This window comes from Scyliorhinus torazame, chromosome 8 (assembly GCF_047496885.1).
Source record: "Scyliorhinus torazame isolate Kashiwa2021f chromosome 8, sScyTor2.1, whole genome shotgun sequence".
In the NCBI taxonomy this organism is placed as follows: Eukaryota; Metazoa; Chordata; class Chondrichthyes; order Carcharhiniformes; family Scyliorhinidae; genus Scyliorhinus; species Scyliorhinus torazame.
The window spans coordinates 135003377-135023740 of NC_092714.1; positions in this window are offsets into that span (position 1 = coordinate 135003377).

A 20364-nucleotide genomic window follows, 5' to 3' on the forward strand; every position below is an offset into this window, starting at 1 on the left:
CCAGAGGCGGAGTCCCCAGGGTTCCAAGCCTGGTCTTAAAGGGGACATCACCTTACATGATGATAAGGCAGTAATCGTTCATCACAGTAATCCTCACCCGTACTTTGAAATTTCAGAGGCAGTTAAACCAGCAAGCTTCACACAGCTTTTCTCGCCTGATCCAACACTGCAATTTTTGGAAAATTCCGCTCGCTGTGCCTGATGCATATGCACGTTGGTTGAATAAGTGAAAACTTTAATTTTCATACTTGTAAAATGAATATATTGTGCAAATTCAGTGCATCCATTCATAGAATCATAGAATCCCTACAGTGCAGAATGAGGCCATTTGGCCCATCGAGTCTTTCCCTCTGAAAGAGCACCCTACCTCACTCCCCTGCCCTATCCCCATAGCCCCATCTAACCTATTGGACACTAGGGGGCAATTTATCATGGCCAATCCACCTAACCTGCACATCTTTGGACTGTGGGAGGAAACCGGAGCACCCGGAGGAGACTCATGCAGACACAGGGAGAATGTGTGCAAACTCCACACAGACTGTCACCCAAGGCCAGAATCGAACCCGAATCCTGGTGCTGTGAGGCAGTAGAATTGAACCCTGATTATTTGCACTGATTTAAGCCCAGGCATATTTGAACAAGGCTTGCAGTAAATTTGATCGAAACTTGATAATGGACACATTTCTGGGCTTCACATTCGGGATGCACACACGATGAAAATTCCAGACCTCGGTTTATCAAAAAGTGTGTACAGCAAGGTCTACTGGATTCTGATCCTGGTAGCACTATGGATCCAGAGGACGACTGCCTGGAGTCCGCATATCGTGTGGGCATCATCACTACATGTGAATATGCCTCCTCAAATTCAGCAAGACGCCTATCTATCCTCAATGTAGATTCTGCGGACGAATGGCGTGCTGTCATACTCGTTAACTAATGCAGCATCCAGTTCAAGCTGGACACTGGTGCTTCAGTCAATCTCATCTCTCAAGCTGATTTTGACCGCATTAAAAAGCAACCCAAAATTCTTCCGCCAGCTTGCCAGCTCCTTGATTATAATGGCAATGCCATAACTGCATTAGGATCTTGCCATCTGTTTGTCTCCAACAAGACCATCAATGCCACACTGCGATTCAAAATTGTCAAGCCTGACAAGGCATCCCTGCTCGGTGCCCATGCATGCAAGCTACTCAACCTCGTACAGTGAGTCCATGCCATGTCCTCTTCCAATGTGGATCTTCAGGCTGACATTGATGACACCCTACCGCAATACCCGGATGTGTTTAGTGGAATGGGTACGCTGCCATACTGCTACAAGATCTTACTCAGGCCTGAGGCCATGCCTGTAATCTATGCACCACGCCGGGTGCCGGCTCCTCTGAAGGAATGTTTAAAGGCACAGCTGCAGGAGCTCCAAGACCAGGGCATAATCTCTAAAGTGACAGAAACCGACTTACTGGGTCAGCTCAATAGTCTATGTGAAGAAGCCCTCAGGAGAGTTGCATAGATCCCAAAGATCTTAACCGGAACATAATGCAGGAACACTACCCGATCTCGAAGCGGGAGGAACTGGCCAGTGAGATGGCACACGCCAAATTCTTCATGAAGCTAGATGCATCGCGTGGTTTCTGGCAGATACAACTGGACGAGTCCAGCAGGAAGCTCTGCACGTTCAATACACCTTTCGGACGGTACTGTTATAACCGGATGCCGTTCGGCATTGTTTCAGCCTCTGAAATCTTCCACAGGATCATGGAGCAGATGATGGCGGGCATTGAGGGTGTGCGTGTCTATGTAGATGATGTAATCATATAGTCCACGACCCCCGAGGAACACATATCTCGTCTCAAACAAGTCTTTCGACGTGTCCATGAAAACTGCCTCAAGTTGAACAAGGACAAGTGCTCCTTTGGCATGTCATCCATTAAGTTCTTGGGCGACCAGATATCCCAGCAGGGTGTGCAACCAGATTTGGACATTAACGCCATGAAGACCCCGGAAGACAAAAAGGCGGTACTACGCTTCTTCGGTATGGTAAGCTTCTTTGGAAAGTTCATTCCCAACCTGGCATCACACACCACGGCTCTCAGGCATCTGGTGAAGAAGTCCACTGTATTCCGGTGGCTACCCACACATCAAGCAGAGTGGCTCGAGCTAAAGGCAAAGCTCACCACTGATCCGGTACTAGCGTTTTTTGACCCGGACAGGGAGACAAAAAATCTCCACGGACGCAAGCCAGGACGGCATTGGTGCGGTGCTCCTCCAGAAGGATGACTCCTCGTCCTGGGCTCCAGTGGCTTATGCGTCAAGGGCCATGACTCCTACAGAACAGAGGTATGCCCAGATAGAAAAAGAGTGCCTGGGCCTCCTAACTGCCATTGTAAAGTTCCATGACTCCGTCTACAGTCTATCAACCTTTACGGTGGAGACTGACCACAGACCCTTGGTCCATATCATTCATGATGACTTGAATGATATGACGCCCAGGCTTCAGCGCATTCTCCTTCGACTCCGCAGGTACGATTTTGAGTTAGTATACACACCAGGCAAGGAGCTAATAATTGCGGATGCCCAGTCCCGCTCCATCACCTCGCCCTGTGAACAGGTTGACTTCATCCGCCAGATTGAGGCACAGGTGCAACTGTGTGCCAGCAACCTCCTGGCTTCAGATGAACGAGTGATCAACGTTCAAGAAGAGACTGCAAAGGACCCACTCCTGCAGCGTGTAATGCACCACCTCGCAAATGGTTGGCAAAAAGGGCAATGCCCTCAGTTCTTTAATGTCAAGGATGACCCAACAGTCGTCGAGGGGATCCTCCTCAAGCTAAATTGCATTGTTATTCCTCGCAGCCTGCAGAGCTTAGTGCTCAAACAAATCCATGACGGACACCTCGGTGTCGAAAAGTGTAGGCGCAGCACCCGGCAGGCTGTCTATTGGCCTGGAATCAACCAGGACATATCCAACATGGTCCTCAATTGTGCAACCTGCCAGCGCTTGCAGCCTGCTCAGGCGAAAGAAAACTCCAGCAACACGAGATTGTGACCTCTCCGTGGTCCAAGGTGGGAATCAACCTTTTTCACGCCAATGGGCATGACTATGTGCTCATCATAGATTACTTCTCAAGTTACCCGGAGGTTGTGAAGCTGTCAGACCTCACATCAAGGACAGTCATCAAGGCCTGAAAGGAGACATTTGCCAGGCATGGTATTCCACTCACTGTCATGAGTGACAATGGTCCCTGCTTCCACAGCCAAGAGTGGTCCAATTTCGCCAAGTTGAGCCAATTCAAACACATTACCTTAAGCCCCCACTACCCGCAGTCCAACGGGAAGGTCGAGAAAGGGGTCCATATAGTGAAGCAACTGCTCTGCAAGGCTGCGGACTCTGCTTCTGACTTCAACCTTGCGCTGTTGGCGTACAGGGCAACCCCTCTGTCCACCGGTATGTCTCCGGCACAACTCCTCATGAATAGAGACCTGCGGGCGACTGTTCCGGCCATACACTTACCAGACCTGGATCACCTCCCAGTGCTGCAAAAGGTGCAGCAACTCAGGAACCGGCAAAAGCTGACGTACGATGCTCATGCTACCGATTTCCCTGTGCTATCTCCGGAAGATGCTGTTCGGATCAAGCTACCTGATGGAGGCTGGTCAGCTCCAGTTGTTGTTGTTCGACAGGCTGCTCCCAGATCGTTTGTGGTTCGTATGGCTGATGGCTCCATTGTCAGGTGCAACAGAAGGGCACTGCGCAAACTTGCCTGCCCACCACCAAATCTCACCTTTCCAGATGTTGTTATGCCTCCTCCGGATACCTCGCACCATGAGGCCACCAATCTGGCAGCATTCCCACCTGTCAAGGCCCCCACCTCCACCTCTCAGGCGATCGACAAGGATCCGATGCCAGCCCCAAAGATTGGACTTATAGACATTTATCTTGTAAATATTGTTCTGTATCTGCACGTTGGACACCTTTCATGTACATATTCATTCACTCGCCATTTTATGTAAATAGTTATACATGTACATACAGTCGCATATGCTCTAAGCAACCGATGATTTTTTTTTTTAAAGGGGAATGTCATGATATGCACTCATGCACATAATGAGATACAGACAGGCAGTGACAGATGCCCAGTACAGCCAATCAACATACAGGACAGAACACAACCAATCACCAGACAGTACACTAGAGGGGGTTTCCCACTATAAAACACTCGAGGCACCAGCACTCTGCCTCTTTCCACTGGTGACAACTGTAGTGACAGTCAGGGTGTATATATCAGTTAGCACCTTCTAACGTGGCTCAGAGCTAATCTGGTCTAGTTAGTTATAGTTAGCACACTTAGATTAGCAGAGTGTCAACCCACAGCAAGCTGTGTGCATTGCTCCAGAAGTTCAATAAAACGTATTGAACTAACGTCTAAGTTTGGTGTCTACTTTACAGTACAACTGCATCCAGTTGCAGTCCGTGTTACCCCAGGGTGACTAACACGACAGTAATGACCTGAACAGTATCAAAATATCAAATGTAGATTCATAGTGCACCCAGTCAAGAGGCCATTTGATCTATTGTGTCTTCCATGGGCCATTAGTATGGTTTAAGGAATCTCCAGGAACAGCCCCTGAAGCTGATTGAAAAAGCAGATACCAGCTCCTCAATCACTTATTGGGCCTTCAAGGTTGGGACCTGCTGATGCAGGGAATCTGGCAGTGGGACTCTGCACCAAGTTTCAACAGATATCCTTTGTACACAGGCACAGAAGCTTCCTTCAAACTATGACCACACTAGGGCAATCAATGCTGACCGGGACTTTATGGGTATGCTTTCTCCTTTGCACTGTGCTTGTTCAATTTCAATACCCTCGAAACGGGGGGAGGAAAATTGGCCACTCTTTGTCATAGGTTTAATTAAATTGAGTGCATTGAAATCATCAGCTTTATCACATCACCATCAAATAAATGATATTGCACATTAATTCACAAGCACATGCTGCTTACAGATATCACAGCCACATTAGTCCTTAAATAACTATCTTCTATCAGATTAAGGTGACTTAAACTGTAATGTCAGACAGCCTGAGAAACAAACATCACACTGGGCTCCATTTATAATTCTTAGGAATAGGTCAAATTAGTCAAGTCAAATGATTCCACAAAGGGATAACAGCTCGTAAATCTATATGACTTTATGAAGTTGTCTCACCTTTTGATGAATTGTTGCTCTCATCAATTCGAGATATTCTGATGCCTATACAAATTGGAGGGAAGTGGTGGCATAGTGGAAACGGTCTAATAATCCAGAGGTCCAGGTGGACTCCAATTCCACCACAGCAACTGATGCAATTTAAATTCAATTAATAAATAGAATGTTTTTAAAAGCTCGCCTTAATGATAGGGATTGTTGTAAAAACCCAGCTGGTGTGCCAATACCCTTCAGAGAAGGAAATCTGCCAGCCTTACCTGGTCTGGTCGACATATGACTCCAGATCCACAACAATGTTGTTATGGACCAGGGTTTAGAGAACCCCAAAGTGTATCATGGAGTTCACCTGACCCACAACTTTTAATAGATTGTGGTTATGGGGAGCCCATGGGCCAACCTTACAGGTGCAGTGCAACATAGAGTTAAAGTAGAACCAGTTAACACTTTATAAACCCACAGTAAACATCTTAACAACTATCAACACCAATCATCCCCATAGATATAATATTCTATAAGTAACCCTTAATCTTTCCTTGCAACATCCATAAGACAAAAGACCCTTTTTAACACAGAGCTCAGGTTTAAATTCTCTACTGAGAGCAGTTATCACTTTGAAATCACCCAAATGATCTGGAGACAGTCTTTAGATTGCAGAGAGATCCTTATACAGCTCCTTGCTTTTCCTGCAGCTATCCAGCTCTCAAAACGAAACTAAAAACCCACAGACACACACCAGCTTTTGTTCAAAGCGAAAGTGAAAGACAGCTATCCCAGCTCCACCCACACTCTGACATCCCTACAGCTATTCGATAAATACCCATTTCTTAAAGGTACATCCACTACAGCTATTTGATAAATTTGATTTATTATTGTCACATGTATTAGTATACAGTGAAAAGTATTGTTTCTTGCATGCTATACAGACAATGCATACCGTACATAGGGAAGGAAGGAGAGACTGCAGAATATAATGTTACAGTTATAGCAAGGTGTAGAGAAAAGATCAACTTAATATGAGGTAGGTCCATTCAAAAGTCTGATGGCAGGAGGGATTTATGGACTAGAAACTGGACTGAATATCGACATTCGAGCTGCTGTACATAGTTTTAAGCTGTTCTTGAGTCGGTTGGTATGTGACCTCAAACTTTGGTATCTTTTTCCTGACGGAAGAAGGTGGAAGAGAGTATGTCCGGGATGCAGGGGGTCCTTAATTATGCTGGCTGCCTTTCTGAGGCAGCGGGAATTATAGATAGAGTCAATGGATGGGAGGCTGGTTTGCGTGATGGACTGGGCTACATTCACGACCTTTTGTAGTTTCCTGTGGTCTTGGGAGGAGCAGGCTCCATACCAAGCTGTGTGATACAACCAGAAAGAATGCTTTCTATGGTGCATCTGTAGAAGTTGGTGAGGGTCGTAGCTGACATGCCAAATTTCCTTAGTCTTCTGAGAAAGTAGAGTCGTTGGTGGGCTTTCTTAACTATAGTGTCAGCATGGGGGGACCAGGACAGGTTGTTGGTGATCTGGACACCTAAAGACTTGAAGCTCTCGACCTTCTCTACTTCATTCCCATTGATGTAGAGAGGGGCATGTTCTCCACTACACTTCCTGAAGTCGATGACAATCACCTTCATTTTGTTGACATTGAGGGAGAGATTATTGTCATCGCACCAGTTCACCAGATTCTCTATCTCATTCCTGTACTCTGTCTCATCATTGTTTGAAATCCGACCCACTACGGTGGCGTCATCGGCAAATTTGAAAATCGAGTTGGAGGGGAATTTGGCCACACAGTCATAGGTGTTTTCGGAGTATAGTAGGGGGCTGAGGACACAGCCTTGTGAGGCACCGGTGTTGAGGATGATCATGGAGGATGTGTTGCTGCCTATCTTTACTGATTGTGGTCTATGGGTTAGAAAGTTCAGGATCCAGTCGCAAAGGGAGGAGCCGAGGCCAAGGCCACGGAATTTGGAGATGTTTCGTAGGAATGATGGTGTTGAAAGCTGAGCTGTAATCGATAAATAGGAGTCTGACATAGGTGTCTTTGTTATCTAGGTGTTCCAGGGTATAGTGCAGGGCCATGGAGATGGCGTCTGCTGTGGACCTGTTGCAGCGGTAGGCGAACTGTAGTGGATCAAGGCAATCCGGGAGGCTGGAGTTGATTCGTGCCATGACTAACCTTTCGAAGTACTTCATGATGATGGATGTCAGAGCCACTGGACGATAGTCATTAAGGCACGCTGCTTGACCTTTTTTTGGTACTGGGATGATGTTCGTCTTCTTGAAGCAGATAGGGACTTCAGATTGTTGGAAAGAGAGGTTGAAGGTGTCTGCGAATACCCCCGCCAGCTGATCTGGCAAGACCTGAGTGCTCTTCTGGGTACCCCATCTGGGCCAGTGGCTTTCCGTGGGTTGACCTTCGAGAAGGCTGTTCTGACGTCTGCAGTAGTGATCTCAGATACAAGTTCATCCGCAGTTTCTGGGGTGGAGGGCTCGCTCTCGCTGACCCCTTGCTCAAAGCGGGCATTGAATTCATTGAGCTCATCAGGGAGGGGTGCGTTGGAGCCGACGATTTTTCATCCCTTCATCTTGTAGCCCGTTATGTCTTGCAGACCTTGCCATAGACGGCAGGGATCCATGTGGCTAGCCTGGGGCTCGAGCTTGGTCCGGTGCTGTCTTTTGGCATCTTTGATGGATTTCTTTAGATCATATTAGGGGCAGCATGGTAGCACAAGTGATTAGCACTGTGGCTTCACAGCGCCAGGGTCCCAGGTTTGATTCCCTGCTGGGTCACTGTCTGTGCGGAGTCTGCACGTTCTCCTCGTGTCTGCGTGGGTTTCCTCCGGGTGCTCCGGTTTCCTCCCACAGTCCAAAGACGTGCGGGTTAGGTGGACTGGCCATGATAAATTGCCCTTAGTGACCAAAAAAGGTTAGGAGGGGTTACTGGGGATAGGGCTTAAGTCGGTCGGTGCAGACTCGATGGGCCGAATGGCCTCCTTCTGCACTGTATGTTCTATGTTCTATATCTGGCTTTCTTGTAGAGGTCAGGGTCGCCTGACTTGAACGCCTCAGACCTGGACTTCAGCAAGCAGGGGCAGCACGGTAGCATTGTGGATAGCACAATTGCTTCACAGCTCCAGGGTCCCAGGTTCGATTTCGGCTTGGGTCACTGTCTGTGTGGAGTCTGCACATCCTCCCCGTGTGTGCGTGGGTTTCCTCCCACAGTCCAAAGATGTGCAGGTTAGGTGGATTGGCCATGATAAATTGCCCTTAGTGTCCAAAATTGCCCTTAGTGTTGGGTGAGGTTACTGGGTTATGGGGATAGAATGGAGGTGTTGACCTTGGGTAGGATACTCTTTCCAAGAGCCGGTGTACACTCGATGGGCCGAATGGCCTCCTTCTGCACTGTAAATTCTATGATAATCTATGATATCCCTTTTCATCCAGGGGTTCTGGTTGGGAAACACGCGGATTTGCTTCTTTGGCACACAGTCTTCTACACACTTACTAATAAAGTCAGTTACTGTAGTGGCGTACTCGTTCAGGCTGGTCGCAGAGTTTTTAAATACTGACCAGTCCACTGACTCTAAGCAGTGGACCCAAACATCCATTTCTTGAAGGAACTCTCAGATGACAATGTGGTTCACTCTTAAATGATCTCTGAAATGGTGTCAAATTCACTCAGTTGTATCAAACCGCTACAAAGCCTACAAAAAGGATTGAAACTGAATGGATGACCTGGCATCAGCCTAGACACCGGCAATGACCATGGAAAAACCAGCCCTCTCAACCCTCCAAAGTCCCCCTTCCTAACATTTGGGGACTAGTGCAAATTTGGGATCACTGTCCCATAGACTAGTGAAACAACAGCCTGACATAATCATACATACGGAATCGTAATTTACAGACATTGCCCCTGACTCCACCACCTCCAACTATGTCCTGTCTAACTGAGAGGGACATAGTGATATACAGTCTTGAGGGAGCTGGCCCGGGGACTCTCAACATCTATGTCTCATGGCATCAGGTCAAACATGGCAATGAAACCTCCTGCTGATTTGCACCTACTGCGCTCCCCACCCATCAGCTAATGAATGAGTATTCCTCCATGTTAAATTCCAAACTGATCTAGGAACTCAATACTGGGCATCCTGAGGGGCTGTGGGCTATCAACTGTAGCAAAACTGTGTAGAACCACAACCTGTAACCTCATGGCCCAGCATATCTCCTACTCTACCATTCCCATCAAACCGGGGGATCAACCTAGGTTCAACAAAGGGCGGCATGTGGTGCAGTGGTTAGCACTGGGACTGCGGCATTGAGAACCTGGGTTCGAATCCTGGCCCTGGGTCACTGTCCGTGTGGAGTTTGCACATTCTCCCCATGTCTGCGTGGGTTTCACCCCCGTAATCCAAAGATGTGCAGGGTAGGTGGATTGGCCACACTAAATTGCCCCTTAATTGGAAATAAATAAATAAATATTTAGGTACTCTAAATTTCTAGAAAGAAAAACCTTGGTTCAATGAAGAGTACAGGAGGGTATGGCAGGAACAACACCAGGCATACCTAAAAAAATGAGGTGTCAACCTGGTGAAGTTATAATACAGGACTCTTGCAGCCAAACAGCGAAAGCAAAATGTGATAGATAGAGCTAAGCGATTCCACAACAAACAATCAGGTCTAAGTTCTGCAGTCCTGCCACATCCAGCTGTGAATGGCAGTTGACAATTAAACAACTTGCTGGTGGAGGAGGCTCCACAAATATCACCAACTTCAATGATGGGGGAGTCTAGCATATCAGTGTAAAAGACAAGGCTGAAGCATTTGCAGCAATCTTCAGCCAGAATTGCCAAGTGAATGATCCATCTTGGTCTCCCCCTAAAATCCCGAGCAACACAGATACCAATCTTCAGCCAATTTAATTCACATGATATCAAGAAATGGCTGAAGGCATATGATACTCTAAAGGCTAAGGGCCCGGACAACATTCCAGCAATAATACTTAGAACATAGAACATACAGCTCTAAACATACAGGCCCATCCACCCACTTAAGCCCTCACTTCCACCCTATCCCCGTAACCCAATAACCCCTCCTAACCTTTTTTGGTCACTAAGGGCAATTTAGCATGGCCAATCCACCTAACCTGCACGTCTTTGGACTGTGAGAGGAAACCAGAGCACCCGGAGGAAACCCACGCAGACACAGGGAGAACGTGCAGACTCTGCACTGACAGTGACCCACGGGGAATCGAACCTGGGACCCTGGCGCTGTGAAGCCACCGTGCTAACCACTGTGCTACCGTGCTGCCCTACTTGTGCGCCAGAACTAGCTGCATCCCTAGTCAAACTGTTCCAGTACAGCTACAACACTGGCATCTACCTGGCAATATGGAAAACTACGCAGGTATGTCCTGGTCAGAAAAAGCAGGACAAATCCAACCCAGCCAATTCCTGCCCCAACAGTCAACTCTCGATCATCAGCCACTCCTCAGATACTGAAACAGTCCATGCCCATTTGCAGCAAGACTTTATATAACATTCAGACTCGGGCTGACAAGTGGCAAGTAACAGTTGTGCCACACAGTGCCAGGCAATCACCATCTCCAAGAGAGAATCAAACCATTGCCCATTGACATTGAATGGCATTACCATCACTGAATCTCCCACTATCAACTCCTGGGGGTTATCACTGAGCCCAAACTAAACTGGACAGCCAGAAAATACTGTGGCTACAGCCACAGGTTAGTTGCTGAAAGTTCTGGCGAGGGTAACTCACCTCTTGACTCTCAAAAGCCTGCCCACCATTTAGAATACTATGTACAGTTTTGGTCCCCTTATTTAAGGACAGATGTTATTATCTATGGAGGCAGTGCAGAGGAGGTTCACTCGGATGATAGGTATGGAGGGACTGCCAAATGAGGAAAGATTAAACAGGTTGGGTCTGACCTCCTTGGTGTTCAGAAGAACGGGAGGTGATATGATTGAAACATATAAAGATTCTTAGGTGGTTAGCAGGGTAAATGTTGGGAGGACATTTTCACTCATGGGAGAGTGTAGGACCAGAGGGCACAGTCACAAAATAAGGGGGTGTTAATTTAAGATGGATTTGAGACAGAATTTATTCTCTCAAAGAGTGATGAATCTTTGAAATTATTTACCCCAGGAAGTTGTGGAGGCTGAGTCCTTGAACATTTTCAAGGCTGAGGTTGATAGGTTTTAATCAGTAGGGGAATTAAGGGTTAATGAGAAGGTGGAAAAGTGGACTTAGTGAGAGTTAGATCAGCCATGATCTTATTAAATGGTGCAGCAGGATCGAAGGACTGAATAGCCTACTCCTTGTCCTATTTCATAGAATCCCTACAGTGTAGATGGAGGCCATTCAGCCCATCGAGTCTGCACTAACCCTCTGAAAGAGCATCCGACCTAGGCCCACTCCTTGCCCTATCCCTGTAATCCTACCTAACCTTTGGAAGGGGAAATTTAGCATGGCCAATCCACCTAACCTACCCACCTTTGTATTGCGGGAGTAAACCGGAGCACCTGGAGGAAACCCATGCAGACACGTGGAGAAAGTGAAAACTCCATACAGACAGTGACCCGAGGCCAGGATTGAACCCAGGTCCCTGGCGCTGTGAGGCAGCAGTGCTAACCACTGTGCCACCGTGCCATCTACTTCTTATGGTCTTACAAGGAACAAATCAGGAGTGTGACAGAATATACTTTCCACTTGTCTGGATGAGTGCTGTTCAAACAACACTCAAGGCATTTGACACCATCCAGGGCAAAGCATCCCGCTTCCCTGGCACATCATCCACCACCACAAACATTCACGCCCTACACCTTCGACGTAGACTGGCAGCAGTGTGAACCATCTACAATCTGCACTCTGAGAACTCACCAAGGCTCCAGAGACAGCACCTTGCAAACCCACAGCCTCTACTATCTAGAAGGACAAGGTCTGCAGCTGCATGGGAAAAGCACCATCTGGAAGTCCCCCACCAAGTCACACACCACCCTGCCTTGGAACTATATTGCCATTCCTTCACTGATTCTGGATTCAAATCCTGGAACTCCATCCCTTCCACGCAACGCCGCAGGAACTCTTGTTGGTCAGGGCCCCATATTAAACTGCCTCCTTCCGACACCATCTTGCTTTGTGCCTGCCTTCCTGGCCGCTGCTCTAGAGGATCCACCGCAATCCGGCCACTTTCCTCTCTTTTTTCCATCCGTATCCAGGGGGGATTCCCTTCTGGTTTACCACACAGTGTTTTTTGCCGTTAAAATTGCCGCTGGGGCTCCTATCAAGAGCCCAAAAGTCCGTTCCACCGGGAGCTGCCGAAACGTGCGACTTAGCTGGTCATCGCCGCACCCAGAAGTCCTCCTGGAACTCCATCCCTAACAGCACTGTGGGTGTACCTACACCACTTGGACCGCAGCGGATCAAGAAGGCAGCTCACCACCACCATCTCAAGGGCAATTTTTAAAACAAATTTAAAATCATGTGCAATGATTCTGTTTGCAGCACCTTCACATGCAAATTGGACGTTGAGAGAGTAGAATTTCTTTTGGTTCCAGTATAGGGCACAGTTGACATCCAGCGATGTGTGTGCAGTCTAAGGAAGCCTGAAATTTAAGTGAAGCCATGTGTTCACTCCGTCTGCTTCTTACCAGCATGTAAATGCATCCACGGGTGTCCTGGCCATTCCCAGGGATGAGGGAGCCCACCGGTGGGATCTTCTGATGCTCCTGGCACACTGGAGAACTGTGCACAATCCTCTTGATGCCCCCATCGATGCCAGGCCACCAGACATAACTATGAGTCAACATCTTGATTCTAGAGGTGACCGGGTGGCCACTGTGAACGTCCTTCAGCAGAGATTCTTGCCCCAGCGGTGGGATGACCATGCGACTTCCCCACAATATTTTGCCATCTTCTATGCTAAGTTCCGAGATCTCCAGGGCAAAAGACCGGAAAGCTCTAGGAAGGGCACCCCTTTCTACGCTGCTCAACAGCATGAGGCAAAGTTTCATCAATCCTGGATCTCGCTGTGTCTATGCGCCAGGTATGTCGACTTTTTATAATCCCGAAAGTCCGGGCCCGCAGGCTTTCAGGAGGAGGACCTGTTCACTGTCTTCCCACAAAATCCCATTCGGCTGGAGAAAATACCTCATGCACTCCGCATACTGCCTCCAGTCGTCCAGGCCTGCATCAAAGTCTTCCAACTTCCCGAATAGCAGCATTTTGAACTGTAGTGACCCTACTGTGGTGTTGGGTGTTCTGACACACAGATGAGCCAACACGGTTGTATATGGTACAACGCTATTTTATTCAAACTTACTATGTACAGTTTTGTCTTTGCACTCTGCACGTGGGGGTTCCCTGCTTGTGATGTTGTAACAGCTCTTCTCTGTTTCTTTGTCCCCAGACCTACTGACCACCAGGTGTCGTGCTCGTGCTTTTTATGTGGTTGGTGTTCTTGTCTGTGATTGGTTGTGGTGTTGTGTGCTCTGATTTGCCTGTTGGTGTGTCCATAATGATGTGTGTGTTTGAATATCATGACATCCCCCCTTTTTACAAAGATATGTGCCTACGTGGTAATAAATATGATCGTGTCGTGAGTGCATCTAAGAGTGTGTGTGTGTCGTGTGCAGCATGTGCATATGACGGAACTATGTACATGGGGCGATGTCGGGTGCGTCACATGAACCAAGTTGTACCATAACATAACATAAATGCGAACGAGAGAAGAAGAAAAAAAAAACTTGAACAGTTGTCCAGTCAGACGACATCTGGAACGATAAACAACAACAGGTTATCATGTAAAATTGTGCAACTTGTTAAACATATGAACGGTATTATAAGTCCAGTCTAATGGGCTTGCGACGAGTTCGGGTTGACCGTCAGGGTGGCACATCACTCATCGGCTGGATTGATGGCATTGACCTTGTTGACATCGATGACGGAAACGCGGAAGGCATCCTGGTCATCTGCATCACTTAACTGGAAGTCTTGATGCGTGGGCTGGACGGTCCTGACTTGTCTGCGAGATTGTCGAGGATGCGCCGGATCCATGGGTTGAGCCGAACGACAGTGGGCTGCGTAGTGGCCCATCTTGCCACATCTGAGGCACTGTCGGTTTTTTGCAGGACATTGCCCTTTTAAATGTAGAGCTCCACAATTGCCGCACGTCATGACGTCACGGCGTTCGTTGCGCCACTGCGCATGCGCAGTGTGATCTTGCGGTGGGTGCGCCTGCGCAGTGCGTCCCTCGTTGTGGCCGTTATTTTTGGCGCGCACCTGCGCGGGAGACCGCGAAAAGCGCGGGAAGCGGCCGCTGTCGTCCGGGCCGTGGGTCGGGAAGTAATCGACGGCCTGGATGCGTTCGACGTCGTGGGCGGCCTGGCTTGCCGATTCGACGGCTGGGGACCCCCTCCGTGCCAACTCGGACGCCTGAAATCGGGCAAAACGGCAGGTAGCATTTTCGTGGAGGACACAGGCTTCCACAGCAGACGCTAAGGTGAGGCTTTTTATTTTAAGAAGCTGCTGGCGTAGGCCACTAGAGGCAACGCCAAAAACAATCTGGTCCCTGATCATGGACTCTGTGGTGGTGCCGTAACCGCAGGACTGCGCTAGAATCCGGAGGTGCGTCAAGAAGGGTTGAAAAAGCTCCTCCTTACCTTGCAGGCGTTGCTGAAAGAGGTATCTTTCAAAACTTTCATTTACTTCAACTTGAAAGTGCTGGTCCAGTTTGAGGATGACCGTGTCATATTTGGATTGGTTTTCGCCTTCTTCGAACACCAGTGAGTTGAAGACGTCGGTGGCGTGCTGACCTGCGTAGAAGAGGAGCATTGCAATCTTCGTTTCATCCGAGGCACTCTGTTTTTCGGTGGCACGGATGTACAGGTCAAATCGCTGCCTGAAGAGCTTCCAATTGGTACCTAGGTTCCCCGCGACTTGCAACGGCTGCGGTATGTCGGTGCGGTCCATGTCCAGAATGGCAGGTTAGTAGGCAGGTATCGATCCACTCCTGTACCATGTGGTGTTGGGTGTTCTGACACACAGATGAGCCAACACGGTTGTATATGGTACAACGCTATTTTATTCAAACTTACTATGTACAGTTTTGTCTTTGCACTCTGCACGTGGGGGTTCCCTGCTTGTGATGTTGTAACAGCTCTTCTCTGTTTCTTTGTCCCCAGACCTACTGACCACCAGGTGTCGTGCTCGTGCTTTTTATGTGGTTGGTGTTCTTGTCTGTGATTGGTTGTGGTGTTGTGTGCTCTGATTTGCCTGTTGGTGTGTCCATCATGATGTGTGTGTTTGAATATCATGACACCTACGTCCCAGGATAGCAAATTACCAGGTGACTAGGCGGTCCTATGAGCAAGTCCAGAGTCTCCTTTTTCCTTGTCATCAGCTTAGTAACTTGTGGAAGCCAGGGGTAAGTGAACAGAGGCTTGTTTAACTATATACAATATTCCGCTCAATGCAGCAATTCGCTCCCAGTACAGTCCTTGTTGGAAGAACTAACCATCAGGCCAGCTTTTATCTGGGAAGCTCGTACTCCACGTGTCCTATGGGGAGATCAACAATGGTTTCCCCGTCTTCCTCATGGGGGATTAGAACAATTCACGAGAATACTTGTCAGAGGCATAAGTTGAGCTACTGCACCCCTTAAGAGAGATCAGTTTTGTATCCTAATGTTTTTTTCATTAAAAGGACAATGTTTTTGAGACTCTAAAGGCTGTCAATGATTCAATGCAGCCAGTGATCTGAATTGAATCATGTAGTTTAACTAAGCCCCACATTCAATCCATGGCCCTGTTAGCTGATCTAACCCAGGGCAGTGAAGGGATTGCACAGTCAACCTCAGAGTCTGTGAACCAAGCAGCAGGAAAGTCAGTCACGATCTACAAACAACTGTGCAGTGCAGAAAATGTCTATCGGTGACGTGATAAACTGTGGACCATTTTCAGTTGACACAATCACATTGAATGAAGCTCAAAACCTTTCATTCGATTCAGCTACTATATTCCTCTTATCAGGATGGTTGAGTATACAATGACATAAATGCAGATCATCCCTTTGAGATTGGCTACTATGATGGCAGCTTAAACCCCATGGCTATGATTTTTTTCACTGATCAGGCAATACAAGTTGGATTAACCCCAGACCACAGTAAACAATGTTCGATAATGATATTATCCCTTGGACCATGTGAACAATATTTTGCAATTTACAATCTGTCTGTTTAAATTCTGCTCACATTACAATGACTAATGGAATTTATGGCTTTATTTAAAAAAAACTAAAAAATTGAAATCTTAGAATGGGATGAATCGCAGAACTCCTTTCATATTTAATAGATTTCATTTTACGGGTGACATCTTCCTTTATAGATTTTATGACTCAGATCTCAATTACACAAGTAATAACACACAAAGGTGAACAAAAGGTGAACACACAAAGGTGAGCAGACCAAGGCAGGCCAGCAGCACGGTTCAATTCCCGTACCAGCCTCCCCGAACAGGCGCCGGAATGTGGCGACTAGGGGCTTTTCACAGTAACTTCATTTGTAGCCTACTTGTGACAATAAGCGATTTTCATTTCATTTTCATTTTTCAGATGAGTTAAGTTGTTCAGAGCCATTAAAAAGAAAAGGCTCAACGAATAATCCAAAACCTATTAACTTTTGTATGAATTTTTACAGCCACAAAATAAATAAATGTTGACACAGCAGCTTAGCAGAGCAAGAACCATGCAACAAAGTTTTGCTCAGAATATAATTACAATACCATCGCTGCATAGGAAAATTTGACTCATTCTGGTAGAAAAATAGGGCACTGTTTTTAGAAGGTGGGAGCCATGTGACTGTGAGATGATTTATTTTTTACTCATGGTTTATTAGCATGTAGTATCGATATGACTGGAAAAGGATATTGGTTTTGCTGACTAGAAACTGGAGAGATGCAAACTGATAAAGTAGGTGAGGGGAATTTTCGGGGCTACAGTGGCCAATTGAAGCTAAACCCAAGCTTGTGTGTAGGTGTAAACATCAGACACAGTTCATTGACATTAAAATTTCTAAATGTTTATACCACAGCCACAGAAAACATAATGTTATCTTCTATGCAACAGTGCTGCAGCATTATCCAGGTATTTATTTTAGTTTGCAAAAACTAAATGCTTGTTTTACTCTTGGGTAGTTAACCTTCTGTAACTGCAAGACTATTCAAATACATCAAAGTGTCAACGATCTGAAGGTTAAAATGAACCATTTTCATAGAATCATAGACTGATACAGAACCAGAGCTATTTAGTCTAACTGTGTCCCAAATACTCAACAAGAGTTTACTGTGTTTATATCCATAATTGTTGTGACCGAAGGTAAGGCCTCTACACGTAGCCAGACACGAAGGATACAACTAGGTTTATTCTACTCTCTCCCTCTCCGCTCCCCCTCAGAGTCCTCTTCCCAACCTGCTCCCAGGCCGGGGCTTGTACCCTGTGGGGATCCTCTAATTGGGAGGAAGCTCCGCCCCCTAATCACCTGGGGAGTTCTATTCCAAGGTGGAGGAAAGGAATTTAATACAATGCAGGAGCAAGCCCCTTTGGGGGCCGTAACATCCCTCCACCCCTTCCCCCTCCCACCGCCCCCCCCCCCCCAAGTCAGGAGAAATGTCCATGTTGTCCTGCGGCAGATCCCTTGACCGCTTGGGCAGAGGTTGAGGGTCCAGAGTCTGCGTAGCCGCCTGGGAGGCCTGTAGCGCACCAAAGAACGTTGTTTTCGTGATGAGCGACAAGGTTGGGGCGGTTCGGCCAGCGAGGCTGTCAGTGCTATTGGCGGCAGTACGTGATCGCCTGGCGACCCAGTGTCCATGCCTGATCCAGCGTCGTTGTCATGGCCGTCGCTGTTGGACCTGCGGGTGCAGCGGTCTTCTCATTTCCTGCCTTCCGACAGCCGGCAGGTACAGTGAGATGGTGTTCAACCTCGGCAGGGCCTCGGGGATCCATCTAAGCAGCCCAGGGTTGGCGCAGGATCCGGAGTGAGGCCTCTGGGTGTTTCCCCGGCGGCTCTTGGTCCTGTCACCACATGCAATCCAGGTGGTGGTGTGCTTCATTTCCCTGGGCCTGGATCACGTAGGACACTGATCCTGTTGTGCGGATGACCACACCAGGTATTCATGTGAATATCGTCCCAAAATTTCGGACATAGACCACATCGCCTGTTTTGAAGGTGCGGATCTTTGGGCCCTGACGTGAGTCCCTTCTGGAGTGGTCCTGATGCTGACGGATCCACGACCCAAATTTGGGAAGGACTAGACTGAGGCGAGCTCTGAGCCATCGCCCTGTGAGTAATTCCGCTGGTGCGATCCCGGTCGAGGCATGTGGCATTGTGCAGTAACTCAAAAGGAAACATGCTGACACGTTTGAGGCAGGGTAGTACAGGGCCATACGTATATGCCAGATGCCCTTTGCAGCCAGGAACGATGCAAACTCCTGGCTGGTGAATGTCGTTCCATTGTCAGATACCAGGACTTTAGGCAACCTGAGCATTCTAAAGATTCCTGAAGTCTGTCCACAGTGGCTCATGTGGTTGCAGTGGGAACCCAGTGTACCTGCAGCCACTTCGAGTGGGCATCCACCAGTATGAGGAACGTGGCCCCCTTGAACGGACCGGCAATGTCTATGTGGACCTGCGAGCACGGCTTCCCGGGCCACTCCCAGGGGTGCATTGGGGCTGCTGGCAGGACCTTTTGATGCTCCTGGCATAGTGTGCAGTTGTGGACCACCGTCCTGATCTCAGAGCCTAATCCAGGCCACCAAATATAACTGCGGGCCAGCATTTTCAATTTGACCACTACCGGATGTCTGTTGTGCCGGTCGACCAATAAAGATGTGTGGCCCTGCTCGGGCACAATCACTGACGTCCCCCACAAGAGTACGCCATCCTCGATACTCTTCTCTGGCAGCTTTACGGTGTAGGCCTTCAGTTCATCCAGCAGGGCCATGTGCTGGGCTCTGTACTAGACCGCATGTCGGACACACGACAATTTTCGGGTCCACCTGGGTCCATTCTTTTATGCAGGCTGCCATCACCGACAGGATGTCTAAGAATTGGAGGGTGGCTATCACCTCCATGGCCGTGTCGGGTGCCAGAGGCTTTGTGGCAAGGGGCAGTCAGCTTAACGCATCTGCATGCGGAATCCTTGTGCCCGGATGATGTTCCAGGGGATATTCGTAAGCGGCGAGCAGCAATGGCCATCGCTGGACCCGGGCAGACACGATCGTGGGATCACTCGGTATTCTCTAAACAACCCCTGCAGGGGCTTGTGGTCCATGTATATCGTGAATGTGCGTCCATGAATCTATTGGTGGAGCCATCAGGCTTGCGGTGTACCAGCACTGCTCCAATGCCATACAGTGAGGCATCGCATGTAAGGAGCAAAGATTTGGATGGGTCGAAGTGGGTGAGTAACTCACCTGACGAGAGGCGTGTTTGACTTCTTGGAAAGCCCTCTGGTGTGAGGGGCCCCAGTCCCAATGCTGTCCTTCTTCAGCAGTTGGTGGAGCGGGTTGAGCAACATGACCATCCAGGGAATTAATTTTCTGTAATAGTTTACCAGACCTATGAAAGAGCGGAGCTCTGTGGGGTCATGAGGGATGGGGGCCTGGCGGATTGCCCGCACCTTGTCCTCCACTGGATGGAGGCCCCTACAGTCTACCTGGTAGCCCAAATACATGACAGACACACTTCTCTCTTTGGAGGCGGACTCCAACCCTCGCAAACCGCTTGAGGACCTCAATGAGGTTTTCCATGTGTTCCATGTATGACATTCCGATGATGAGAATGTCGTCCAGGTAAAATGGTCACTCGTGGCAATCCACGTAGTATGTTCTCTATGACACGCTGGTAGATGGTGCAGGCCGAGGAGACTCCAAACGGAAACCAGGTGTATTTGTACAGACCCCAATGGGTGTTGATTGTACTTCTGTGACCCTGGGTCAAGCAGCAGCTGTAGTATGCATGGCTCATGTCCAACTTCGTAAATGCCTTGTCCATGCTGAGCCGGGCATAAAGGTCTTCAATCCGAGGGACCGGGTAATGGTCGAGACGGGACCCTTGGTTTACGGTCATCTTATAGTCGCTCCAAAGTCGC